Raw genomic sequence first — 19,119 nt, 5'->3', positions numbered from 1 at the left:
TATTTTGATAATTATGATCCAGACTTAATGAATTATATAGAGTTAGAAAATCTGATGGAGCTGGTTACCAGAAGATAGAACAACTATGCTATGTAGTCTTCTGGTAGTTTTTGGAAGACAGAGTAAAGTCTCTATACACTAATGTGCTCTAACTATTGGCTATTTGTATGGGGAAGAGGAATATAGCAATTTATGTAGAATATATAATTGATGAGATTCATTTGGATATAGTTGAGCCACCTCCTGCACTTCCGTCCACCCAATATATTGATGAGACAGTTGGAGAGCAGCAATAGGAGGGGCAGGGTCCACAGCATGGGTAAGATCAAGAGCAGGGTCAGTAGTAGGCGTAAGATCAAGAGCAGGGGCAGCAATTGGGGCATGACCAGAAGCAGAGCAGGGGTAGTAGCAAGAAAAGGGTGGAAGGCCTGTGGATGCAGAAGGGTATGGCACAATTAGTTCTGATAGTGATCGTTTTAATCCTTGAGTGACTTCTTAGATTCTGATGAGGATGATGATGAGTTGTTTGAGGAGTATGTTGATAATTCAGTTGGTGATACAAATATTGAAAGGCAGGAGGAATGAGTTATAGAAGAAGAGAAGACAATTGAAAAAGAGCTTGAGCTTGCTGATAGTGACGAGCTCAAAAGGATCAGTGGCTCACTAGATAGGGAAGGGGATAGCTCTAGCTTTCTAGAGTTTAATGAGGTCATAGATTTTTCAAAGCCTATAGATTGGAAGTTGAGAATGCTTTTTGCTTTGATCAAGTGTTTAGAAGGGCTTTGAGGCAATATGATATAGAAAATGGTTTGACTATAAGTACAAGTATAATGACAAAGCTAGAGTAATTGCAGTGTGTAAGAAAAATTATGGTTAGAGGATACATGCCTCTCCTCTACAGAGGGTATCCACTTATTATATTATAAAGTTTCAACTCACACATAAATATGGGATATATTTTGATAATCATCTAATGAACTCTAGATGGTTGTTTGAAGCCTACATTGAAAATATTAAGGATGATACTAAATAAAGTATTAAAGGATTTATTTTAAGAGTGAAGAGGGATGCTAAGGTATAGATCTCCTGGGCTCAAGCCTATAGAGCAAAGAAGAAGGCACTCCTAGCCATTCACAGGTCACATAGAGAGCAATATGGAAACTATGGAGCAATGTTAGAGCAAGGACTGTAAGGTCAGAGGGGGCACCTATTTATGTTTAAATTTTTAAATATATATAATAAAAAAATAATCATAAAAATCTAATATATAAATCTACTAATGACATTTTAACATATAAAATAGACAATAAAATTTAACTATTCTTATTGAAATTAAAAAGTTACCTGCTATAATTGTCCTCGGTGTGATTTCATAATTTGAAATCGTTGGATAATCAACTCATTGTCGATGCTGTTAAATACATTATTCTCAACATAAGTGACCAAACAATCATTTAGCCACGCATCTCCCATTTGATTATGTAGTCGATTCTTCACAATCTTCATTACAGAAAATGTTCTTTCCACAATCGCTATGGCAATAGGTAAAGTTAATGCCAACTTAACAAGAGAATACACTAATGGATAAACAAGATACTTTTCAATTTCAACTAGCCTCTTTGAAAGGCTACCAATCCCTTTTAAAGTTGAAAATTCATCACTACTTAGCATATCAATAATGTATGTCTCCAATTGGTTATCATGAACTATCAAATTAGTGGAAGAAAAATCATATGGATAAAACTTAGCAAACTGAATCAACCTTTGCTTGTCAAATGCAGAGAATGAGTTATTTGGAATTAAGCATGCCAAACAAAGAAACAATTTAGTATTTGTCTCTGTAAAGCAGTCATTAAGCTCTTGAAGTTGCATATCCACAATAGTATAAAGTAAATCAATACAATAATGATGTAAATTTGTAATCTCTTAAGCTCTATGTTGTGATCTTCCGTTAGATAAAAATATCTCTTCCATATTAGGAATGTCAATTTCATGAATTGTGCAAAACAAACAGACTTCATTCAATAAAGATTCCCATCCTTTGTATCTCAAAATCTGTAGCCGCTGCTTTGAGATATTAACTAATTTCATGGCATTAATGATATCTTGATTGTTCTTCTACAATGCCTGTGACAGTTCACTAGTGATCCCCAATACATTTTTCATCAAATGCAAGGTGAATGCTAAATCAAATGTCTGTAATATGTCTAAGAGGCCATTAGCTTCAACTCTTTGATCTGGATTGTGTCCATCTTCCTTGGTAATCTCAAGCACATCAATTACTGAGGAATACATAAGAATTAAATTTATTAAACTATCGTAATGTGAACTCCTATGAGTATCAGCACTTCATTTTAGATTAATTTCTTGATTCATGCCACGTCCATTTAGAATTTCCCCCTTTTCTAATGCTTCTTTAACTTTAGCAACTTGCTTCTCATGAAGCATGTCATGTCGCCTGTATGAGCCTCCAGTAACATTCAATAAAGTAGCAACTAAGTTGAAAAGTGAAGCAATTTAAATATGATTCTTGGCAATAGCAACAAGTGTGAGTTGTAATTGATGGGCAAAACAATGAACATAAAAAGCAGATGAATTTTGTATCAAAATTAAACTTTTAAGTCTATTAATTCACCTTGCATATTACTAGCACCATCATAGTCCACAAATTCTTGATATACTCAATCCATGTTTGCAAAATAATGATTCAATTGCTCTCTTTAGTGGTAAAGTAGTAGTATCACTAACATGTACTATACCAAGAAAATGCTCAACAATAGTTCTCTTTTTGTTCACATAATCCAAAGCACTAGCCATTTATTCTTTGTTTGATATGTCACGTGACTCATCAACAATAATAGCAAAATATTCATGTCCAAGATCATTTATAATAGCTTTAGTGGTCTCAATTGTAGCAGCATTCACAATGTCCTTTTGAATGTCAGGAGCAGTTAACCGATTTTTCTTAGGAGCATTTTGTAAAACAATATTATTTATAGCTTTATTATGATCAGCAAGAAACTTGAGAAGTTTAAAAAAGTTACCTTGATTAGTAGAATGTTTAGATTCATCATGACCATGAAAAACTAATCCTTCCTTCAAAAAAAAACCGAATGCAATCAACTATTGTAATTAATCGACTTTGATATATGTCACGAGCGTGATCTAATTGCTTAGAAATAGCAACTTCAATGTGCAGATTTTGATTCATCAAACCTTGACACTTCTTCAAAGCATTATTATGAGCACTATTTGGACCTCCAATATAAAGGTTAAATCTATCTTTCTTATTCCAATTGCTAAATCCCTCTGTAACAAATATATCTCCAGCAGATTGCTTTCAAATATCGGGCTTAAAAAGATAGCAATACAAGCAATATGCAGCATCTTTTATTATACTGTACTCCAACCAATTGCCAAATTCATTAAACCAAGAGGGACAAAATCTTCACAACTTATCCCCAAATTTTCTCTTGGGAATATTATGGTGACGGGGTTGACAAGGTCCCTTTTGCAAGTATGCTCTTCGTACTTTGTCTCGATCATTAGGATGATAATATGAAATTTTAGGGCATAACCCAGGATCTGTCGGAAGATCTTCTAAATTAATCTCATTTCGAGGTTGCTTTGAATAATTTTGTGCATTATCTTGAGGATTAGTTGGCTTGGACTGAGAGGAAAATTATTGTTGGTGAGAAATTGATTTTCTTTTAAGAAATTTATCCATACCCTATTCAAAAGAAATCACAAATATAATTCAAACAAAGAATAAAAAAAATTAGTAAATCATATTGAAGTAAATAAATTGAAAGGAATTGTGAAAACTTTGTCTTACCTTACTTTTTATAGAAGCTATGTTCTGTGAGTTTGTGAAACACAAAGAGGAGGCCCTTTTTTTTTCCTGTGTTGTCTTGCTCTTGCTGGGCAGCTGGGGACTTGGAGTTGCTATCTGTATTTTTTGTGCAAAAGAATATCAGATTAAAATAGAGAATGAAACAAAGTCGGGGACGGGTTGCTACTTGCCGTCTTTGCTACTTTGTTGGAACTAGAAAGGGAAACAATACAGAATGAAAGGACTTGGGGCCGGGTGGATGGTGGACCAACGATTCATATTCCTTAATAATATATTATATAATCTTTTTAATGGGCTAAAGTTGCTGAAGTTGAATTTTTTTTATTAATTGTGCATCTTTTTATAGTTTGTACTCTCAATTTGTTTTGCATATGCAAAAGTGAAAACAATATTGGTCAGTGGGGTCACATTTAAAAAGGAGGGTGGGCACTTAAACTATGTATCATACTATATATAATGGATTTTTGAAAAACCCAGGGTGGGCGTGTGCATACCTTGGGAATAACATGGCTCTACCACTGCTATGGAGTATTGTGATATCATTAAGAGGACCAATCTTGATAGTATCATGCTTATCAGTTCATTGTTCAGAGAAGGATAGCAGCCCATGTTCTAAAGGTTGTATGTCTGTCTTTATACTTGCAAGAGGGATTTTCTTGATGGATGTAGACTCATTGATGGCTTGGGTGGGTGCCACTTGAAAGGGACTATGGGAGGACCAACTTTTATCAGCTATTGGGAGAGATGAGAAAGATGATATTTTCTCTATCACATGGGTTGTTGTTTAGGCCGAGAACAAGTAGAGTTGGATGTGATTTCTGATTATCCTCTTAGCAGACATACAAATAGAGGATGGAGGTTGGACATTCATTTTTGATAGGCAAAAGGTACTAATACTAGTCTACCCTTGTTAAGCTTTCTAATATTTCATAAATATATACTAACCTTTGTCTTTTCTTAGTAGGGTTTAGTAGAGATATTCAACTGTATGATGCCAGATATTGATCACAGGTTCCATGTAAAGCATTTGCGGACTCACTTTAGAAAGTTATTCAAAGAAAAGAACTTCAAAGATACCCTATATATAGCAGCTCAAGCTTCTATCCAATTTAGATTCAAGCTGAGGATGAATGCCTTTGCTAACTTGGATCAGAAAGCAATAGATTGGTTGTTTAGGCAAGAGTTACCTCCATGGAGTGGACATGCATTTAGTCCCAGGCGAAGGTGTGATATAATACTGAATAATATATGTGAATTATTTAATAATTACACCGTGAAAGTCAGGGACAAGTCAATTATCACTTATCTGAAGACTATTAGAAAGCTTCTGATGTATAGATTCTAGATAGAGAGGTTGGCTGCACTGAAGTATAAGGATCTTATATGTCCTAAGATTCAAAAGAAAGTTGAGTATGTAAAGCTGCCGGCCATATAGTACCATATCACATATAGTGGAGCTAGCATCTTTGAGGTGGACCTTTATGATTGTACCTATATTGTTGACCTTGAGAAAAAAATTTTAGAGTACAGAAATTTTGAGTTGACTGCTATACCACATTGTCATACAGCGACAACGATCATGTTCTCTAGGAAAAAAGTTGAGCAATATGTTGATCACTGTACACCAAAGAGACCTTCATCAGAGCCTATGAGCCATTTATCAATTCTGTATCTAGTATGCAGTCATGGGAGTCCTCTTCTTATGAGCCATTAGATGCACCTATAGACAAGAGACCTCTTGGCAGGCCAAAGAAGTCAAGAAGAAGGGAGGAGGATGATATGCAGAACCCTCGCAAGCTAAGAAAGACTGAAGATAGTTTTAGGTATAGCAACTGCATATCATGGAGGCACAATACTAGAATCTACAAAGGTCCAAAGAAGAATAAATCCCCTACAAAAGAAGCTCCTAAGAAGGAGGTACCTGCATTTAAACAAAAAAACACTCCATCTGGTTGTACATCAAGAAAAAAGGAAAGTTTAAGGAAGGTAATGAAGAATATCAAAAGAAAATTTTCTTGTGAAAGTTCTCATCCAATTCACAAAAAGTAGGACATGTTTCTTTTGTATTTTTAGATGGCAACAAGGACTAAACAAAGAGCAGCAGCATCAGCTAAGCATCAGTAGCACGTTGGATTTTCTACAGATGCTAGTGCATATGGATTTTAAAATTTTTTTAAATCTAAAATACAGTAAAAAATTAGATTAAAATATTTTTAATCTAAGCATGCATTCATCATATGAAAGTACCTATGGATCTAGTTCATATGCTAAAATTAATATAAACTGATTTTAGGAATAACAAATGAAAGTTTGTAATCAATTCACATACCTGAATAGATTCTCTTAACTCCTGCTTGCTTGAACCAAAAGTTTGAATAGTCTTGGACCAAGTCTGGAGAGGTTTTTAATTATGAACCCTTTTCATCTTTCTTTCTTGATTCTTGAAGAAATCAAGAATTTTTCTTGATTCTTCAACTAATCAAGAAAAACAATAACCAAGAAGTGCTTGTAATTAACTTTCAACAAACTTGAGAGGAAAGAGAAGAAACCAATAAATTAGTTGGTGCCAACACTTGACTCCAATCAAGTTGCTGCCCACCTCTCTTTCAACTCCAAGGAGGGATGTCTAGAGAAAGAGGGCATGAGCTAGAGAGAGGAAGAGGAGAGGAGGTGTGGGCATAGTAACAGGTGGTGGCAAGGAGGTAGGAAGTGAGATTATGTGAGAAGTAAAGGCTAGGATCCTTTATATAGATAACTTAAGAGTGTTCTAATCAAATTAGGATCCCTCCTCCTAATTATATTAGAAGTTCTAGCCATAATATACTTAGACCAAATAAATGGGGTGCCACCCAAAACTCATCCAAGTCCACACCCACTGCTAGGTATTCCATGATGTGGGACCCAATTAAAAGTCTCAAATCAGTCCATATGGTTTCATAAATTCTCTTCAAAGATTCTTAATGAATAAAATCAAGAAACTCTTTCTTGATTTAATCTAAACCATAAATTAAATATCCAACCATTGAATCTTATTGAATCAAATTTAATTAGGCTCAAATCAAGTGTAGGAATTTGGTTAAAACTTATCATATAAGTAAACCAACCACAAAAAAAATTGGATTTATCCAGATGCTAGCAAGGTTAAAATGAACCCAATAGGATCTCTCTAAATCCATATAAATTGGTACTTCATAAGCTTAATTATAATCAATTCAGATCTTCTTCCTTTATGTGTGACCCTATAGGTTCAATTCTGTTTGGTAGTGAGACATACCATAATCTCTATCATATGTATTACTGAAACCCCTTTCAATGTGTCAAAATAGTTTCACTCTAACTCGACAAGGATCATTGATCCAAAATGATCCCATTGAGCTCTCATAATCTATTAGTGACATCTAGTAATATATAGTAGCAACCAAGCAAAATCAAATAGAACCTCTAGGTGTAGTTAATGTATGATACAGTCCTTCTATCATGAGTCTCGACTACATAGCAGGTCATAGATAATTCGTCAAACCTCATCATCAGTCATATGATAAATTCAATCAGCTCAAGTTTATTAGTGATACCAAATGAAATCTCTTTTTCATCAATCACATTGCTATAGCCATAGACTTGTGGACTCAGCTTCTTAAATTTTATAGGACTACTCTTCTCTATCATGATTGATAGATCTCATATAGATGCACACATCACTCGCACAGCTCAACCAATTGAAACCAATATCTACTACAAAAATTTATAATCGAGTTAATATTTATGTGTAGTCAAACTATAGTAGTCTTACTGTGAGCAACTGTGATACCGTAGGTCAAAGGATCAGTCACACAACTACAGCATCAAGATAATCACTGATGATCGAATAAAAATCTATGTGATCTCTCGTACGGTCACGCTCAGTACTAGTTATTCTCTAACAACTATTCATACTTTCTGCTCAGTGTCTTTACACTATAGATTATAGACTCATCTATCCCAAAATAAGTGAACCGTGCACTCATCTATCTAGATGGATTACCATTCCCATGACTATCCTATGATCGGGGGCAATTTAGGAATCAATCATATATGCCTCTAATTCTCAATATTTGAGCATATGTATCATAACATCAATTTCAAGAATGATTCAAAGACATATAACACTTGAATGAAAAAAAAAACTTGCTCTTTATTGATTAAATCAATAGTTTAAGTATAAATTTGTGTCATAGAATAAAAATGTGTTAGCCAATAATTAACTTCTAGGACATACATCTAACATAGTAGCAACAGCAGCTCCAATAGCATCAGCCCCAATAGCAACCCCAATAGTAGCCCCAGCAATAATAGCAGCTTCAGCAGCCCCACCAGCAACACTAGCCCTAGCCCAACGATCCCCTCAGAGACCTTGATATCATATTTTGCCCTACTATTTTGATTGTGTAGTGTTATTTGATTTTAGAGATATTTATGTATAGATATATGTGTACATTCATTATGTAAGGGGGTGATACATGGCTGATACATAGCTTTTCATTGTTTATATGCTGATGCACGTACTAAGTTTTTCGATGTTGCTTTAAGCATGTAGAATAATACATAGCTTTATTTTGTTCAATGATTGAAACATGTACGAAGCTTGATTTTATGTTACTATGAACATGTTGACTGATACATTGCTTTTGCCTACTTCTCAATTGAAAATATATTTGAAATATCATTGATAACCTTTATATAATTGATTGTATGTTTGTGCATGATGGAAATGATAATAGTTTAGATTGTACAGCTGATTGTATGGACTGTAGGTAAAAATGATAATTATGTAAATATGTATGAATATGTACAGGTGATTGTATGGATTGTTGGTAGTTGTTCAATGTCTTAATATATATGATTGTATATGGATGTTTGTACGGACCACTAGTAGAAATGATAACTATATAAATGTATATGGATTTATACATGTGACTGTATAGACTATAGACAGAAATGATAATCATGTGAACATATATGAATGTGTATTGATGATTGTATGGATTATTGGCAGTTGTTGTTCAGTGCCTTAATGTGTATGGTTGTGTATGGATGTTTCTAAAGACTATAGATAGAAATGATAATGGTACGAATGTGTATGGATGTGTACAGATAATTATATAGACCGTAGGTAGAAATGATAATCGTGTGACTATGCATGAATGTTTATAGGTGATTGTATAGATTGTTAGTAGTTGTTGTTCAGTGCTTTAATATGTATGGTTATGTATGAATATTTGTATGGACTACGTGTAGAAATGATAACTGTACTAATGTATATGGATGTGTATAGATGATTATATAGACTGTAGGTAAAAATGATAATCATATGAATTTGTATGAATGTGTACAGGTGATTGTATAGATTGTTGCCAGTCATTGTTTAGTACCTTAATGTGTATGGTTGTGTATGGATATTTGTATAGACTATAGATAGAAATGATAATTGTATGGATGTATATGGATGTGTATAGGTGATTGTATAAACTATATGTAGAAATAATATTTATGAATGTGTACATTTCTTCTATTGCATGGATAAATTATTCACTACTGTAGAATCTGTTGAAACATATTAGGACATTTAAGGATATATTGGGACATTTAAGGTACTAAAAAGTAAATATGTATATTCATTTCTTAATAAAAACTGGTTATATAAAGATCCAAAAGTTTTCACTACATACATTAAGCCACCAAAAGTTATGCTAAAGAACACTGGGATCCTAAACATTTCAAAATATTATAGTTTCACTCTCCCCTGATAGCTAGATCTATGGACTAAACTACCTCATATCCTCATCCCTAGCACTCCACTTCAGTGCCAATAGTATGCTAATGAACATCCATGAAGCAAATAGACACCATGCCAAACACTTCTTCCACCCTCTATTGACATGAAGCTCAGCCTCCATGTTCTTTTTTTTTTGGATTAGTTTGTTCATAAGATCTCTTAGACATAGTGATGGTGGGGGATAATACCATTGAAAAAATAAACATCCTCTTTTTCTTTCTTGTATTAAGAAATTAAAGAAATGGATAGGCTATGGATGATGAAAAATCAAAGAGGAATTAGGAGGCCCGTTATATCAAAAATGGAGCAGTCAAGAAATCTTCAGCCGGGATTAGCCATGGTCCATGAGGTTCTCAGGGGTGCCCTCAACCTATGATCATAATACACCATGGAGTTTTGGCTAGAACATTGGCCGGAGGCATGGCTACCACTGATCGAAGCTATTATAGTCTAGGTTCCCCTCTCTCTCTCTTCTATCTATGCTCTTCTTTCTACTTTCTGTATAGTCCTTTTATCTACTCAATTTATGCTCCTTCCCCCTTCATCTTCTTTCTCTCTTGCCTGTAATGGATGGGGAATAGAGAGCACAACCAAGAAAAAGGGAAAATGATGGTCACGTATATGTCACATGACCAATTGAAACTTTTTTGTTTTAGGATCTAAGTGTAAGAGGGTCAAACTTTAAGGGGTGTTGCTATAATTTTTCCTATTTTATCTGAATTGATCATTAATATAACATTAGGTGCTCTTTAACAACATACAATTTGATCATTGATGTTATATATTTGTATGTAAGAACCAAGTGATCCCATTTAGCAATTTAGCAAAAGTCCTTTAGCTCAGCACATTTGACAAAATTCCATTTAGCCCAACTTGAGAAACAGAACCAAATCAAAATGATTTTCTTGAATTGATTTGAATTAGTTTTATAAAGGATAGGTTTGGTTTTAGTTTCAATTTTAAGAAACTAATTTAAATCAGTTTGGATCCAAAAATAATCCTAAATCGATCCGAACTGTGCATGTCCTCATCGGTCATAGCCTTTCGAGGATTTTTGAACTTTTCAATTAGGGAAAAAGGCAGAGGTGAGAGTGAGGCCTGATGATGATGAGCCTCCACTACCTCCTCTAGCAATAACTCGATGCAAGCAAAAAGAAGAAAATGAAGAGAGAATGAGAGAGAGAGAGAGGCATGATGATTGGAAGCATCATTGATGTAGCCTCCTTTGACGATAATAAGTTCCCCATCATCCATGGGGCCTTTACCTCTGGATATGTACTCTCAAGATTGTGATCTCAGCTGCTAAGCATTATTGGAGGCTGATGATGTAGGGATGTATAAAGCTTGTGTCGGTAGCGGTATCGACTTTGCAATGACCTACATCCTCTATATTTTTTTCAAGGATATTATATTCTTCAAGGGCCAATCTAGCCCTTATCATCATTCTCGAGATTGCTCCCACCATTTTCAATGGCCGTCAAGGCTAAGATCACCACCAAGCTATTATTTATAAGGTAGCGAGTCACAAAGTCGAAGGCTAGAAGGATGGTGCATGAAATACTACTGAGACCAGTAATTACAAGCACAAACTTTGAGGCTACTACATCCCATCAGTTGGGAATCAAGGCCTTGTTCTGCATTACCTAGTAGTTGGAATAGCTAGAGGTGACTATCAATATCACTTAGGCAACTTTGATCAACCCTGATCCACACCTTCCTTTGTTGTCCCTTATGCCTAGTCCAACAAGGCTTCCAAGGACTCCACCAGGCCTTCCCTAATGTTATCATTCTTGGTCTCACCATCACCACAGATGTGGCAGCACTTGTTGTTATCATCGATGGTTGTGTTCCCCTTGTTGGGAATAGTGTCCCAAAGCCAATCGTCAGTTTGTTGATGGTTGTGCTCATTTTTATATTTGTACATGAATTATGAATTAATAAAAATTATTTTAGTATTTTTTATCATAAAATATTTCATCTTCTAATGAACTCCTATGTTGTGGTGAAGTCCTTAGGACTATTTAGACTCGACAAAGGAGGATTTGTCGTTTAGTCCTTAAATCTGTTCGCGACCAAATGATACGTTGTTACCAAGGACGACAATGTTTATCAAGCATAGGTCGTTGTGTGCCATATAGGTTGGTTATCCTCTTAACCAATGAGTGTGGAGACACTAGTATGGCATACAGGTGAGATGTAAGGGTACATCTGCACTGAATGTGACCGACTCTGGAGCTATTTTTGCTGTGAAGATTTGCTCCGATGGAATATGGATATAAATGTCCCTCCGATCTGAGACCGCCACGGTGACTTGCAAGCAACTCAATGCATTTAGGCACTGGACTATCTAAATTTCTAATTCAGTGACGAAAGGCTGCTGGGTGTAGTCAAGTACTTGACTTGTCGGTGCATGTGTCAAGATGGGATTGACCACTCCAGTTTAGGAGCTGTGTACAGTCGTATTTTAATTTAGTAAAATCTTGGCCAGGGTAGTCCTTGTGAGGAGTCACAGGACTATTTGAGTTGAGTATGATTCGGATGATCCGATCAGGATTGACAGTTTAACCCTGAGTCATCCTAAACACAGGGGTCAAAAGGATGAATTATACAGTAACCATATTCATGTAGGTTCTGAGTGTTGCAATTGTGACTCTTCGACTTATCTGGATGTCGGGTACCATTGCTAGATGGTCACTTCGATTAGTACAAAAATTGATTCTTATCGGGTACCATTGCTACCGGCTTAGGTTCGAACCTGCGGGGTCACACACATTAGAGGTTCCTATCTGATCTGATGGCTGGTGTAGAATCTTTCATGTTTGAGACTCAGTGATCGAGAATCAGGATTCTCTGATCACGAGTTCCACACATTATGGGTTCCGGGGTCAAGAGTCCCACTGGTTGGGACTTTTCGATCAGGGTTACATATCGATGAATTCTGATGTCCGATTGCCCATCGAATTTGGACTCATTATTTATGAGAGGTTTAATTAGTGATTTGATCGCTAATTAACTTAATTTGATTGAGTAATTATTTTTGGATCAAGTCCAATTGAATTGGATTCAGTTGGGTTTGACCCGATTAGGTTAAGAGTTGACCTAATCATCGAGATGGTTTGGTCCCTGATTTGATCAGGGGTTGGGCTAAGTCAATTCCTGATTTGATTAAGATTTTATTGAGTCTAATTAAGCCTAATTAAGTTGGGTTTAAATTAGTCTAATTGGACCTAAATTATTTGGTTCAATTAGGTTGGTTTAAATAATTAAACCAGCTTGACCCAATCTCCATGCGCCACCTTACTTCCATTGCACCCATTTGAATTCATGAGAAGGAACTTCTCATGAATTATTTTTTCATGCCAAGCCCTCTCCACGCCCCACTTTAATGTGCCATATGAATGGATAAGGATGATTGGTTGGCCATTCAAATTCAAAATAAAGTTTGAATTTGAATGGGCAATCAATCTTTGCACCTTATCCCTTTTCTTACGCCCCATTTATTACATGAGAAAAGATTTCTCATGAAATCACTCCATGCATAATTTAAGCCATGCCTCATGCCTTTAGTGGATAAGGGATGAGTTGGTATCCATTTGAATTCAAAATTTGATTTGAATTCAAATGTGCAATTACTCATCTTTATCCTTTCTTTTGGATAAGACGTTTGACGTGGTTATAAAAGGAGGAGAAGAATGGGGCGTGCAAGAAGAAGATTTTTGAAAAAAAATTCTGGGACATGAGAAATCTTGTGCGTGAGAAGGAAGTCCATATCCTTCCAAGAGAAAAAGAAAGAAAAAAAAGAAAAGTGGGTGTAAGGTTTCCGATGAGTTTCCTAGAGTTTTAGCCTGGGGTTCGGGAAGTGAGAAAGTGAGCTATGAGTGTCGTGAGCCCATAAAATATTAGAAAGATCTTCAACATCCTCTCAAGCATGTCTGTTGATAATCTGGAGCATCCGAAGAATCGACAGACATCGATCGAAGGAGTTCGATCAGTATCGACCGTCAAAAGAGCTCTATAACGAGCTAGCACTCATGAGGAGTCGATCAGATCGGAAGCTTCGTGTGGACGATCTGTAGAGACCAGACACACTGTGTGACTGTGTTGCAATGATCAGACTCTCCCGATGGTGATCAAATTACGGTGATCTACTACCCGCACAAAGATATTGTGTTCTGAACACATTACAGTAAAGTATTTACTGTTTGAATTTGAAATTCAAATTTAAATGAATGCATGCTATATATCATATTTAGATCCTAGTGTAGGATAAATTTATGTTAATTAATTAGATTAATTAATATTTTTTCATTATAAAATCATAATTTTGAAAAAGCTTTAAAATTATTATTTTACCCCTGCACTGAATTTTCCCCATAAATGGTATCAGAGCAGGTTCTTAGATATGATATATATATTTGCATGCGTAGATTAAGTTATAATCTAAAAGTTTAAATTTGAAATTTGAAATTTAAAATTTAAAATTTGAATTTTGAAAGTTGTTCAAAATTCAAAATTCAAAATTTTAAAATTCAAAATTTAAAATTTGAATTTTGAAATTTGAAATTCAAAATTCAAAAATTTAAAATTCAAAATTTAAAATTTGATTGAAATTTCAAATTTGAAATTCAAAATTTGAAATTCAAAATTTGAAATTCAAAATTTGAAATTTAAAAATTTAAAAATTTGAAATTTGAAATTTGTTTGAAATTTAAAATTCAAAATTTAAAATTTAAAATTTAAATTTTGAAATTGATATATTTAGATATACTTGATCCAAGTAGCAAGTAATCGAATTGGGTTGGTTGCCATGGCCATCCGATCATAGGAGAAAAGTAGGGTTTCAAGGCCCTCTCCTCCCATTCGATGGGGTCTCCTATGGCGGTAGGGGTGCCACTACAATTATATCCCATGCAGATGAAGCAGCGAAAGGAATTAATTGTAAAGGTTCAATTGTGAAATTTATCATGAATGTGTTCGATTAGATCGAAAAGAATATTCATGATTTATTTTGATTGAGTTATTTTTTGTTATGTAATTAGCAATAGGATTGTTATTTATGAAATGTACTGATCTATTTGTGAAATGAGTCAACATATTTGGTGAACAAAAAATAAAACCTTTCAAATTTGAAAATTATTTTCGAAATGCCAAACCCTGACCCATCAGCCCAAATACTTAATTAAAAGAATTAAGTATTGTCTAATAGGTCTAGAATTGTGAATTAAGACCTAAGACAATTGCATAAACTTGTGGGTCAATGGATTAGATAGATTAGGTGCATAATTAGGTTAGACCTAAAGTTAGCTTAAAGAAATGGACTAAATTAGAGTAATTGGTTAAATCTAATCAAAAGTTGAATTAGATTAGGTCAAGGATACTCTAGACTCAACTTCAATAGTTGTAGTTGAATGGGTCCATGTCTTTAACTAGACCAAGATGGACTTAATTCATGGCTACGTGGTGGAACCCTATTTACTAAGTTGATCAAATTAAAACTAATAAACTAGTTGGTGTCTAAGGTAAGTTTGGCAGTTTGACCAGTGGTTTTTAAGCGGGAGCTACTCGCAGTGATTCAATCTCTGACGAGTTAATGGCTTATCCCCACCACTGATCTCACTTACCTAGCTAACCTGGTGAATTAGGTTTTGATTAGATCACTTGGTGATTAGGGCTCACCCATGTCATTAGGTAAATCAGTTTGACTGATTTAGGTGCTCCTAATACCAGCTTTATGTAAATCTTTTTTTTTTTAATCTGACTTAGTGAAGTCAGTGGGAGGATTGAAATTGGCTGGATATTTTCTTCTCATCTATCCTTTAATAAAATCCTCAAAAATTATTAGGTCTCTAAAAATGATTAAATTATATTGATAACTAAGTCATAGCCTCCCATTAAGTGAGTGATAATGAGTCCATTAGTTTAATAATCATTGGAGGCCCAAAGGCCTGGTGCTTATTGACTAATGAAATTATCATTCATAATATGATAATTTGGTTTGAGTCTTTCTGATGGTGGTCAGGTTGGCCGACCAAAGTCGGACCTGATCATTTATTGGTCTGATTCATCAAATCAAATCATGTTATTGGTTGGACCTAACCAGATCTTTTCAGTGGAGGCCAAAGCCTACTGATTAGGTTCTAGGGCAAAATCAATTACTAGAAGTTATTTAGAGAAACAACTGGTTATGAACCTACCCATAGATGCACATGGGTTGACCAACCAAAGTTGGGCTTGTGTGTAGTCTGTGTGGATTCTAGTACCCACTAAGGAATTAAAGTAATTTCTCGAATTGGAGGTTGAGGCTACCAGTTCGTAAAAATACTGGGAAAAACTTTAGACTAAAATTCAAGTCTTTAGTATTTATAATTTATGTACTAATAGAGGTCTGGTTTTTCTTTATGCAGCTATGGCCACTACCCTATCTCTCTGATCATTATTAGATAATGACAAGCTCATGGGACCTAATTTTGATAGCTGGTATCGAAAATTAAAAAATCATCCTTGAGCGTGAGCGGATCCTTTATGTAGTAACGGATCTGGCATCTGAGAAGCCAGCCCCGAACGTTAGAGGGATGGTCCGAGACACTTATCAGAAGTGGCTCAACGACCGCATCACCGTTCGGTGCATAATGCTGGTAGCAATGAATGATGAGTTCAGCCACAGGTTCGAGAATGCCCAGCCACAGGAGATGCTTCAAATGTTGAACGACTCCTTTGGCATGCCTGACGACGTTGAAAGGCACAAAACTAGTTGTGCCATTTTCAATGCTCGGATGAGGGATTGAGCCTCAGTCACTGATCATGTACTGTACATGATCGAAATGATTGAGCGCCTAAGTAAACTGGGCTTTTCCTTGCATGAGCAGCTCGGTAAGGATGCGATCCTTAATTCATTGCCCAAGTCCTTCCTCCCTTTTCTTACTCATTTTCGGATGACAAAGCCTGCAGTGAACTACCACGGCTTATTGGGGTTGCTGCAGAACTTTGAGAAGGATCACTAGCTCCATAAGGAGTCGGTGAATGTTGTGGGAGGGTCTTCTTCTGGTCATCGACCCTTTAAGAAAGCGAAGAAGAAGAACAAGAAGAAGAAGAATAAGAAGGTGCAGCTGCATGCTGGGATGTCTGCACAAGGTCAGACCAAGAAGCGCAAGTCCGAGCAGAGCCAGGCGGAGTGCTTCTTTTGTAAGAAGCAGGGGCACTGGAAGAGGATCTGTCCTCTATACATTGACTCCCTAGACCCGAACAGGTCGAAGAAGAAGCAAGGTACTTATATGATAACACCTTGCAACTTTTTCATTTGTGATACTACTGCCTGGGTATTGGATACCGGAAGCCCTTATCATATTTGCAATTCGATGCAGGGTTTGCAGGTCAGTAGAAGATTTAATGAAGGCGAGAGGTTCCTGAACGTTGGAGATGGAAGCAAAGTTCTAGTTCTAGCATTAGAAATCATGAACCTTGTAATCAATTCTCGAAACGTAATTCTGAGTGAATGTCACTATTGTCCAAGTTTTTTATTAAATATTATTTTTGTAGGCCTTTTGGCCATGAACGATTATCAATTTTTAATAAAAAGAAATATTTACAATATCATTTTGAATGGTGTTACAATGTTTGTTGGACAACTTAATAATAAAATTTACTTTCTATCACAACCTGTTAATGTGGTTCAAACCTTCGGTAAATGCCCTAGAATAGATAATGTGTCAGAAGTCTATCTTTGGCACTGTAGGCTAGGTCATATCAATAAGAACAGGATAAACAGGTTGGCTCAAGAAAGAATTCTTGAAGTAGGTGATTGTGAATCACTTTCAACCTGTGAGTCCTGTCTTCTTGGTAAAATGACCAAATCACCTTTTACTGGAAAAGGTGTGCGAGCCAGTGAACTCTTGGCTCTGGTACATTCTGATGTATGTGGACCCATGAGCTCAAGTACAAGAGGTGGATATTTCTACTTCATAACCTTCACAGATGACCTATCGAGGTATGGGTATGTGTATTTAATGAAGCATAAGTCGGAGTCGTTTGAAATGTTCAAACTATTCCGAAATGAGATAGAAAAATAAACTGGAAAGTATATTAAAACTCTTTGATCTGATCGAGGAGGTGAATACCTTTCCAATAATTTTCTAACATATCTTGGGGAGAATGGGATTCTCTCTCAGTGGACACCTCCTGAAATACCACAGCATAATGGTGTGTCTGAAAGGAGGAATCGGACCTTGTTGGACATGGTTCGATCCATGATGGAGTTTGCTGGTCTGCCGATCTTCCTCTAGGGATATACACTCGAATTGGCTTGTTACCTTCTAAACAGAGTTTCGAGTAAGTCTGTAACCAAAATGCCATATGAGATATGGATAGGACGTAAGCCAGTACTCTCGCACCTTAGGGTTTGGGGGTGTCCGGCTTATGTTAAACGTCTAATTACGGACAAGCTAGGACCTAGGTCTGACAAGTGTAATTTTATAGGATGTCCAAAAGAGACCAAAGGATATTACTTCTACCTAGCTGATGAGCAAAAAGTATTTGTCAGCCTTAAGGCAATCTTTTTGGAAAAAGAGTTCCTTGGTGAAGGGACTGTTGCCTCTAAGGTCGAACTTGATGAAGTTCGACAGGTGGAAAAATCGACACAAGTTGCTGAACCTGAACCGAATTTGATTAGATTAGATCCGAAGCCCATTGTTCAAGCACCATTAAGGCGATCTGGTAGAGTACCACGTCAACCGAACAGATACTATAGTTTTTTGATCCGGGATGACGATCCTATCGAACTTGATGAAAACGATAAGGATCCGATCACCTACATGGATGCAATGCAGAGATCTGACTATGAGAAATGGCTAGAGGCCATGAAATCCGAAATGGAGTCCATGAAGGTCAACGATGTGTGGACATTATTGACCCACCCGAAGGAGTAAAACCCATAGGGTGTAAGTGGGTCTTCAAGAGGAAGAGGGGTGCAGATGGAAAGGTGGAAATCTATAAAGCCCGTCTGGTTGCCAAGGAATATCGTCAATGTTATGGTATAGACTATGACGAGACATTTTCTCTTGTGGCAATGCTCAAATCCATTTGCATTATGCTTGCGATAGCTGCCCATCTGGACTATGAAATTTGGTAGATGGATGTGAAGACAACTTTCCTAAATGGAGAGTTGGACGAAGAGGTGTATATGATACAACCTGAAGGATTCACGTCCACAGATGAGTCTAAGGTGTGCAGGCTACAGAGGTCCATTTATGGACTTAAGCAGGCATCACCGAGTTGGAACATACATTTTGATAAGATGATTAAGACGTATGGCTTCGTTAAGAATGGAGAAGAGTCCTGCATTTATAAGTGGGCTAATGGTCCAGTAGTAGTATTTCTTGTATTGTATGTGGATGACATTCTCTTAATTGGGAATGATGTCCCTGCATTATATGGAATAAAGATTTGACTGTCATCATAG

At 36.0% G+C, this 19,119-nt stretch overlaps 1 pseudogene; it reads right to left on the bottom strand.

The window, feature by feature from the left end:
- Positions 1–1,347: 1,347 nt before the first annotated feature.
- On the bottom strand, positions 1,348–9,786 carry LOC109505148 (uncharacterized; annotated as a pseudogene).
- Between the last annotated feature and the right edge of the window lie 9,333 nt (positions 9,787–19,119).

This window comes from Elaeis guineensis, chromosome 6 (assembly GCF_000442705.2).
Source record: "Elaeis guineensis isolate ETL-2024a chromosome 6, EG11, whole genome shotgun sequence".
NCBI lineage: Eukaryota > Viridiplantae > Streptophyta > Magnoliopsida > Arecales > Arecaceae > Elaeis > Elaeis guineensis.
Note: the sequence above shows the minus strand (reverse complement) of the source record. Positions and strands in the feature narration are given on the sequence as shown.